The sequence below is a fragment of the Humulus lupulus genome, chromosome 1 (assembly GCF_963169125.1).
Source record: "Humulus lupulus chromosome 1, drHumLupu1.1, whole genome shotgun sequence".
Classification (NCBI taxonomy): Eukaryota; Viridiplantae; Streptophyta; class Magnoliopsida; order Rosales; family Cannabaceae; genus Humulus; species Humulus lupulus.
This window is the reverse complement of record NC_084793.1, coordinates 254,419,485-254,429,938: the sequence shown is the minus strand read 5'-3', so window position 1 is coordinate 254,429,938 and position 10,454 is coordinate 254,419,485. Positions and strand designations below refer to the sequence as shown.

The 10,454-nt window shown below is 44.1% G+C and overlaps 1 long non-coding RNA gene across 1 annotated transcript; it reads right to left on the bottom strand.

Moving 5' to 3' along the window:
- Positions 1 to 6,618: 6,618 nt before the first annotated feature.
- On the bottom strand, positions 6,619 to 7,295 carry LOC133831827 (uncharacterized). Its single transcript, XR_009892561.1, has 2 exons — positions 7,181 to 7,295; positions 6,619 to 6,844 (listed from the first exon to the last, which is right to left on the bottom strand). It is a non-coding gene; the product is annotated as an uncharacterized LOC133831827 (long non-coding RNA).
- Between the last annotated feature and the right edge of the window lie 3,159 nt (positions 7,296 to 10,454).

Here is a 10,454-nt window from a genome sequence, read left to right as displayed (position 1 = left end):
ACTGGGGATTTTGACCATTTCACCCTTGGGGACATTTTTGGTACCCCGAGCCTCGGGATTAGCTTAAGTAACTTAAGCCTTAAGGAAAAAAAAACACAAACACTCAAAACACTCCTTCTTAGAACCGACTCTCTCTCTTTGTCTTTTTCTCTAAGCTTCCTAAGTAAGTTCTTGAAGAACTAAGAAGATTTTCGCTAGAAACTAAGGAATTGAAGACTCGGGATTAGAATTCGGATAGCTTATGGATAAGGGATCACCTTTCATAGCTGAGGAAATGTGTTAATCTCTGTCTTTAACGTAATTATGTTAGAATTCATAACTGTTCTTGAGATGTTCTTGAGCCTTATAGCTCAAGAGTTGAATTGGAAGTTTTGATGAGTTTTGCATCTAGGTGTTAGCTGGGTTTTGTTGCTGGGAAGATATTAAAACTGTTATATGGCTTGAATTATTGTTTTAGGATGAAATTGGGATATTTTTGGTTGGACTTGGCTGATGAAAAATGGAGGAAATTTGGCTTCGCAAGGCCAAGTCACGGCCCTGTTCTTGAGGGGCCGCGACCTAACTGAACCCAGGGCCCTGGGAGGCTTCTGTCTGGGAGGCGCACCGCAAACCCCAAGGGCAGGTAGCGGCCCGTGTTATATTCCAGGGGAGGAGGGCCTCTGACTTGAGGGCCATGCTATGTTCCTCAAGGGTAGGTTACGGCCCGCTTGGGCTGTTTTGGCCATGGTGAGTTTTTAGAGATGGGAATCTTTTCCTTAGGGCTCGGGATCGATACTACTACCCAGTTTTGTAGAATTCAAGGTCTCGGAGGCTAGGACTCGGTTCAGAAGCCTTTATTTGCTTGTTATTGATGGAATCCTATATTATGGTTGTGACTAGGTTAACACTAGGGGCTCAGAACCGGGATCGTGCTTGAGGGTCATTCGTATTTTACGCTATACTCGGACCAGATGTAAGAAAACTGCACCCAATACGTGTTATATGTGATCAGGGCTTGGCCTGACTGTTAATAATAATTATGATTAGGGCTTGGGCCCCTAAGAACATTTAAGTATAAGTTATCATTCCACCTGTCGATTAAACCTACTTGAACATTTTATACCTCCTTAAGTGTTACATGATTTTTCACATGTTTTGCATGGCTAGGGCTTGGCCCATTAAATAAGCATGATTATTACTATGATTATGATTAGTTAATGATGTTATGTTATTAATATGTATGCATGTTTGTCTTGTTGAGGTATGCCTATCTGTTTACCAAGATTTTCAGAAACTGTATTAATGAAAAATAAGCGAGATTAATGATTTGAAATTTAGAGGGTAAGAACAGGTTTTTTACGTGGTTGGGGTGTTAATGAGCCTTAGTCCACGAGTCAGTTGTATTAGAGCTTGGAAAGCCTCTTACAATGGAGTTTTTCTCTATATTTCGACAGAGTAACTGTATACAAGTCGAAGAGAGGTCCCTTCTTCAGTGCTCTATCGCCTGTATTTATAGGCTCATAGGAGCACTAGGCTTGGGCCGGGCATGACCTGGGCCCATCAAAGATATGGGTACCCTTGGCTTCTCTGGCGGGGGCCCAATACGAAGGATAAAAATACAAAAGACTAAGAATTATTAAGGCCCAATGGGGCGGCCCAAGAATTACATTTTGACCGACAAAATGGGGCTTTTGGTCTGGGCACTCCGAGTTACGAGGCAGATTCAGGGGACAAAGCCAATCAGTGCACTGGTAGCGCAGGTCTAAACCAGCGGCATGCAATCCTGAGGTGGCCTTTTCCGCAGGTGAAAATTGGGGACAACCCCCATGCGTCGTGGGGCGGCTTCAGGGTCACTGATCCTTTTTCTTGCCAACCGGGAGGACTTGACCCGAGTTCATTTACCTCTGTCCCTCTTTGTTTACCACATGCCCGCACCGTTTACCAGGCTCCGGGACCATTTTGCGTACACTTCGATCGTAACCCCAACTGGCCATACGTCTTCTGGACTATCGTCTTGGATCACCCATCATTGCCACTGTCCGGGTCTGGACCCCACTTGGTCGTCATTCCCAGTCATTCCCCTACTAAGTGGGCCTGGGCCGGGCCCAAATCCAACTGCCCAGAGTGTGGGCCTGGACCACTGTCCCGGGCCCAAGGCAGGATATGGGGATAACATTTACCCCCTAAGCCTTCGCCTGGGTTTGCGAGGTGGAGGCTTGCCTTGTTCCCGGGTACTCCGCAGGTGCCATCCCAGTTCCTAGTTAGGATCGTGGGTTCGTGGCATAGGGCAACGACGCTAGCCGCACGCGGAGCCCGGACCATTTACCAGTGTCCGGGTCCTTTTACCTAAGTCCTGCTTCATGGCGAGGGATACACGTGTCGCCAAATGACTGCTGCGAAGATGGCACTTGACCTCAAAAGGTCACCTAACCACCTCAAGGGTCAATAGGCCTAGGCTAGTGCGTCAACACGGATTCCGAAGCGTCCCATTAGCACAGGGGTCCTTCATTAATGCTTCTGCGCTAAGATGGACCGTAGGGTGGGGCGACCTTTGACATTCGCCTCTCCTGGGCCGTTGGATTGAAATGGCGAGGATCCAGCTCCCGAGTGTTCATAAATGCCCCTGCATGATTTTGGACCGTCCGATGGGGGAATTTCTATCCGCTGGATCAGAGACCAAGATTTGAGTCTCTATAAATAATCCTCGGACATTGATTTGAAACTTTTACACTCTCTAGCCCTTCCAAGAACTGAGGAGCTGTTTATGTCCGATATAGCCGACGACATCCTTCACCGCTGGCTCACCCTGCGCTGTCGCCTGTTTCCAGCAGTCCCAGTATCTGCACCTTCGCCTGAGCGCACGTACTGGGCCTGCCCTATTGACGAGTTGCTGAACCGCCTTCACCAGTTCAAGAATGAGGTTCTGCCGTCCTTACCGTCGGAAAACCACCATCTTTCATGGCCAACTACTCACAGTAAGTCTTCCTGTCCTTCCTGGTAAATACATGAACGTAGGCTGTCTTTTTGTTCATAAGTTTAGGCTGCTAGAACTTGCCTATGCTTAGGAGTAGTGTTAGGAAGGCCGCTTGGTCCGGGTTGCTCCGGGTCTGGATGCGTCCTGGGTAGACTGAGCCTATTTAGTGCCCATTCCTCATTCCTGATCTGGGTCTCGTGGTTCTCTGGTGAACTCGGACCTGATCCGGAGGGGACTCCAAGTAGTCCGTAGGAGGCCCCCCGTACCTTAACCGACTTTCTTGGGTTTTAGTATTGACTGCTTGGTTTCTTTTCTTTGTTCCCAGATCATCAGCCATGACAACGGGCGTCACCCTTCATTCGAAGGAGGAAGTCAACAGGGCCCCCGTCAACCTCTCCGGGTCCCGAACCCCCAAAGGCAACAGATAGGAGATGGACACATTTCCGAACTTGTTCTGGAACTACCGGATGATGTACATCCTGGAGAAGCGCCTGTGCATAGAGTCCACTCTTGGACTCTTCCACAATCGCCTGGCCAGGATAAAGGAGCGGGCGCATACTTTCGTAGAAGGGTTCGGGGCCTGGAGCGTTGGCCACATCAGTGTGGGAGCCACTCTCTCGCTCCATGACTACTTCGTGCGGTTCCTGACCTACGTGGGAATCGCACCCTTCCAGCTTCTGCCTCAAGCCTACCGAATGCTTGCGGGATGGCATGTCTTCTGCGCCGTGAAGGAGATCGCGGAACCGACCCCCGCGGAAGTCTTGTATTTCTACAAGATGGAACCGCAGGTCAGTGCCAAGGACAAGACCTTGGACGGCTTCTACATGCTGAAGCCGCGAGGTACCTACCCTGCTCCCACAAGCTCCTGGAAGCATCCCTTGGACGTTCGTCATTACTAGATCATGACGTCCGGGTTCCTTGTGGAGAAGAACCCCACGCTGCTGCTGGACTTCTAGCGAGTGGGTAAGTGCTTCCCCGACCCTTAGCTGGCCGGTTTCTCATTTTTTTTCTTTCTCATCGTCTTACTTCGGGTGGCAGGACCTTTTGCCCAGACTCCTCTCACCCAGTTCATCCTGGAACGGAGGAGGTTTTACTCCGGGCTGAGCGTAGAAGATCTAGACGTAGGGGGCTACGTCAACACGGAAAACCTCCGACTGGTCGGGATGCTCGCGGCCCAGCAAACTATCGTCGTCCTGAGCCTTAGGGGAATCCAGTGCGAGAAGATTGCCGCCATCAGGGAGCAGCTGGCCCTGGAGCATATCGCGGAGGTGGAGACTGTGGCGCGAGCGGATGCGGCCAAGCGGAAGAGGGACTTGGCCCAAACGGAGGCGGCCGCTTTAGAGGAGCTGGAAGCCCTCTTCGAGGAGGCCCTGCCGAACACGGGTGCCCCCGGGGCTAGCGTATCAGGGCGAGGTAACTCACCCTTGCTCTTAACTTATGCTCCCCAAGTTGGGGACTTAGCTAGGGATAGGCTAGCACTTCGAGGTCCCGCGTTCAGGGCTGACAGGGAGATGAGACCTTCGTCTCCCATCCCCGTAGGCTCGGAAGTTCTCATGTTCTCGTTCGGGTTCCTTCAGTATGGGAATTTCTTGAACCTGGACGACATGGGGGATCGAGTCTATTCTTTCGCGTTAAATGAGTTGAGTCACGCCCGGGGCTTAGATGAGGGTTCGTCTCGGGTCACTCTTAGTTTTGATTTCGATTTTCCTTTTTAATCGTACTAACTCTTTTTCATTTGCGTTTGTTGTAGGAGACTCCAACATGTCTACCCCCGTGGATGAAATGAGACAACTCCTCGAGGCCCAGGCTGCGAGGGCGGCCAAGGTCACGGCCAAAAAGGCTGCCAGGAGGAATCCAGAGGCGCCGGGCCCGGACCCATCCCTCAACAAGGAGACGCCCAGGGCGGAAACTGGACCCGACAAGGGTGCACTTGTCGCGGTCCCTGTTACGTCCGTGGACCCGGAGGCCGTCCTCGGCCTTGCCCAACCTTCGGTGATCGATCTGGAGCCGGAACCCGCAGTGAGCAGGAGTTCCGGGAAGAGGGCCCTGGATCAGGGCGCTGCGGAGGCTGAAACCAGGAAGAAGAGGCCCTGGACGAGGCGGGCTGGCTCGGCCGGTGAGTCGCAAGGGGAAAGTCGCCTCACCGCGAAGGAGATTCCCGCCTTACCAGCCCTCCCCATACACCCAGCACTACCTGAGGAGGGGGAAGCCGTCGTGCAGGATGAACAGTCCCGGACCTGGGAGAGTGGTCAGGACTGGAGAGACGAGACGTACAAGGCCCTGATGATTCGTCGTCAGGTTAAGTTCGCTGAGCGCCCGGCGACTTTTAGCATCCCCCAGCCGATCGTGGATTGGCATGCTGCTAAGACGGGCTTTCGGCCTAAGATGGCGCAGGACACGACCCCATTCTTGGCGGACCTGCTGGACCAGGTGGGGAACACCATGTCTAACCTCCAGCTCAAGCGGTACGCCACCATCGCCAACCTGGACATGTTGTTCATCTCCCAGGCTCTCCGTCATCAGGCCACCGATGTAAGTTTACTTTGTATTTTTCTCCCTTCTTATTTGTTTATAAGGATTCCACTTAACTTTGGTTTGTTCCAGGATGCTTTGCTGTCCCATCGGAATGCCGACCTGGTGGCCGAGGCGACCATGAAGATGGAGACGCTCCAGCTGGAGCTGGAGGTGGCCGTGAACCAGAGGGAGGCTGCCAAGGAGGCCCTGGCCAGGGAGACAGCCCAGGCTCGAGAGGCTTTGAACAAAGCAGTTGCTCAGGCAGACGTGGACCGCGCAGAGTTCGACCGAGTCAAGGCTAAGCTTGAAGAGGCCTTGTCTCGGAAAGAAGCCGAGGACAACAAGAGGGCAGCCTTTCTAGAGGCGGTTGAGGCTCAGTCTGCCCGGGACGGTGAGAACATCCAGAACTTGGAGACCCAGGTCCGCGATCTTGACAGCTCTCCTCATGAGGAGATGATGGCGCATGAGGAGGCTCGCCGCGGAAAGGAGCAGGCGGATGACTTGCTGCACGTCACTTTTGAGGAGGCCATCTACATGGCTTAGCGTAAGGACAAGAGCATGAACCTCCTGATCCTTCCCGACCCGGAATTGAAGAGGGCTGAATTCGAGGCCAAGGAGAAGGAAGATGCGGAGCTTCTGGAGGATGAAGCCTAGGCCCGGATCTTCGCCTCGCCCCCCCGCCCCCCCTCCCTTTTTTCTTTTTTACAATTTTGTAACTTTTTCGGACACGTGCGCGTCCAAGACAATTTGTATTGCTTTTTCCGATTTATCTTATTTTTTTTATTCCTTAAATAGAAATTTCCTTTTATCACCGTGCCTGACTGATTCTGAGGGTTTGGTCCTGGTTCCAACGGCCAGGACTAGACCCACCCACTGACTTAACTTTGAAAACCTAATGGCCTGGGCCAATGAGGTTCAAATAGTTTACCGTGAAACCTATTTCCCTCACTCTACCAACCGCACGCCATGACTTTGCCCCGGGGTATATCGGATGCTCTTCTCTCCCGGACATCGTTCGTCTGGGGTGGTGTAAAGAACGCCCTAGACTAATACTTACAAAATATTCGCATAACATAGCTTATAAAAGAATACCATCCATTATTAAAGTCTCAGGGGGACTTATTTAAAATCATGCAAGTTGGCGCCATAAGTTTAAATAAAACATAGGTTTTTATGCAAAGTTCAAAGAAAACCAATTAAGTTAAATAACAGAGTCCCACTGATAATTTAGGAAAAAGTCCCTTAAAACAAAACATAATTTAAATGGCGTTCTACGTTGATCGTTTTATCGTCCATAGGATTGCCCCACGCCATACACCCCATGATGAAGAACTCCTCACGTCACCACGCGTGCCATAGAGAAATCCTATTTGCTACCTGGAAGGAAAGTAAGGGGGTGAGCTAAAAGCCCAGTAAGGAAGTACAAGCAAATAAGCAAGTAAGAAAACAACAAAAGCAAACACTAACGTTCATCTAAAACATCATGGTATATCATTACATAATCGTAACATATCATCATATCATAACATAAATGTGACATATCAACATATCATAACATAAATGTGACATATCATCATATCATAACATAAAAGTGACATATCAACATATCATAACATAAATGTGACATATCATCATATCATAACATAAAAGTGACATATCAACATATCATAACATAAATGTGACATATCATCATATCACAATCATACAGCATACATGATGAGCATGGAACGCTAGTTGTCCATGTCACCCTATGAGGTAAACAGGAGATCACTGGTCCTTGAATAACCTCGGCGCGTCCGCCCTAGGAGTCACGTCTCAATGTCCTTAGTAACTCGTTCGATGTATCTGACATCGAAATCTGTTTGATGTATCTAACATCACATTCTGGTTGATGTATCTAACATCCATACACATATCACATTCAACAGATCATCACATTAAGGCATTCATAATTTCATAACAGTTCATTCATATAACAGTCTTACCATTCATAGCATAAAATCATAAAATCTATCTAACTTCCTTACCTCAAGTCCAAGCTAAGAATTTCACAATCTTTCAACGAGCCTATATCATAATCAAAATAACATTTCTTAGGTTCATAAAATTACTATTTTGCCCTTCCATACAACTCATGTGTGCATGGGCCATGCACTCATGATAACAGTTACACAAAACATGCAATTATCGCCATAAAAGAATAATGCTCGTTTTACCCATTTTACTAACATGATTGCTTTATAAAAATTACATAGTTGCATAATAATCATGATTTTGGACGTAAAAGTTGGTTTGCATGTAACATGCATACGTGGGAACGTTGCGTAATAAAGACGTTTTCAAAAACGATAATTCTACATTTCTTGCTTTTATTGTTTGCAAATCAATAGACATATTACATGCTTTCTTAAAATTTCTAAGTTGATTAAATTTCTCAAAACTTTATTTTATTTTAGCTCAAAATAAAATATGTGACATTTTCATTAAATAAATATTAATTTACCAAGAATTAACCAACAAGCTTGGGTTTAATTAAAATACCTATTTTAACATGTTTCTTTAGAAAAATATATTTTATTATTGTGTTACAAAAATGATGTGAAAAATATATTTTAAGTGTGGAAAAATACATTTTGATTTAATTTATTTAAGACTTAGTTTCTAAGTAGTAAAAACCCATATGTGACAATTTAATAACAATTGTTAACCTTTTTAAAACAAACTTTCAGCCACTATTTATTTTATTCAAAAATCACAAATAAATAGAGTTTAAATATTTTTCTCAATCAAAATAAAGAAAAATCATTATTTATCAAAATATGCATTCATACCATTAAAATATCATTTTTCAATATTACCATAACTTAGGAAAAATAATTTATTCCAAAAATTAATCAAATTCATTTTTAGTGAAACTTACTTCACATTTTATTACAAAATTCCAGCAACCATTTTTTTATCATTAAAATCACCATATTCAATTTATAAACTCATTTTTTTCTCAAAATTCAATAAAAATTCTGTAGGAAGTTAATTGAGTAAAACATCATAACATGAGACTTAAAATCCTCTTTTAATTTCATAAAAATTAACATATTCATCAAGAACATTATTTATGCATGCAACTCATCTTTTTATCAACTTTTACCCAATTATTTGAAAAAAAACAGCAAGCTTAATTCTTTGTAAAACTCAACTTTTGTCTCAAAAATCACATAAAATCATTCATGCCTATAATCTCATTATGCTCTTATAATATGCATGATTCTACTAACATAGTCACATGAATCCTTTTAAAATCATTTGTTGCAATTCTATGAAAACCAACAAAACATTAACAATAAAAATAGCATATAGTAAATTTATACCATATTCACATATGCCTTATTTTAACCTAGCATATTTCTATCATTATTTTCATGCATCTCATAATTTAATCATTCAAAATATAACATGCATCTAACAAAATTTCATGATCAAAATATCAAGATTACCACTTGTTCTCTTACCCATATATCATAGATCCTAAAACATGGATCAAATATATTATAAAATCACACAACATATCAAGAACACCCTTGGGTGTACCTAGGCCGAAACCACCTTACAAGTGTTCATAGATTATAACAATTTTTATGCATAGCAAAATCAACATCACAACCCTTAAACACAAATCATGCCCTCACAAAAATCCAAATCCTATACATCAATCCTACCCAAAATCAACCATTAGCACCATTAGCAAAACCTCATATACAACCCACCAAAAACAATATAAGGCTAAGGAAAAGACCATTACCTCTCTTGATTGTAGAATCAAGAACACAAAAGATCAATACCACAAACTCCACACCCTTGTTCAAGCCTAGGGTTTTTATGGGAAAGCCACCATGAAGAGAAGGAAAGACCCAAACACACGCAAGAAAAATAACACAATCAAAATCATATTATCAAATAAAAGATTATGTAAAAGAGAAAACAAGAAGACATACTCTAGGGGGGTTCCTCTTCACTTTCTTCTTCCTTCTTCCTTTCTTTCTTTCTTTCTTTCTTCCTCTCTCTCTCTCTCTCTCTCTCTCTCTCTAGGTCACGGCAGCCACACACACACACAAGAGCAATGGCTCTTCTCTCCTTTCTTAGCCCCTTTATCACAAATCCTCTCATAAAGTCTCCCCAAACAATATTAAGGTAAGTTTCCATTTCTCTTTTATTTTCCTTGATTTTTCTTTATTTCAAAAAGATACAAAGGGATAAGATATGATCATGCCTATCCCCAAATGATCATGGTCTTCAAGTCTTGATTTTTTTACCATTTTAATGAAATATTCCATTCCCACTAGGTCACACACCCACTCCTCATTTCCCTTTTCTTTTCTTCTTTTTTTTTTATAAATAAATTACTCAATTAAATCTAAAATAAGGAAACCTAAAATGTGTAGAAAATCTACACATGTGCACCATGCTACCATGCACTAGCACACACTAAATCACTAGGGTGCATTACTATCTATCATGCACCTTAGTGCATTCCACCATAGCTCACATAATTACCTCATTTGTCACACTTAAATAAAAATGTAACACTAATAGTAAGATAACATGTTACACAATTATTCACTTATTAAATTAATTAACCAAAACATTTCTAAAAATTAAATAAAATAACAAACAATCAAATAAAACAAATAAACAATTAAATAAAATAACAACACTTAAATAAAACAATTCATCACACTTAACATTTAAATCAAATAAAGCACAAAATTTAAATAATCTAAAAAAAAAAAAATTTGGTGCACTACAGGTGGGACCAGCCTTGGGCTTGGTCCTCTTTTAGTTTATACCCCCGAACATCGTTCGTCCGGGGTGGGACTAGCCTTGGGCTTGGTCCTCTTTTAATTTATACCCCCGGACATCGTTCGTCCGGGGTGGGACCAGCCTTGGGCTTGGTCCTCTTTTAATTTATACCTCCGGACATTGTTCGTCC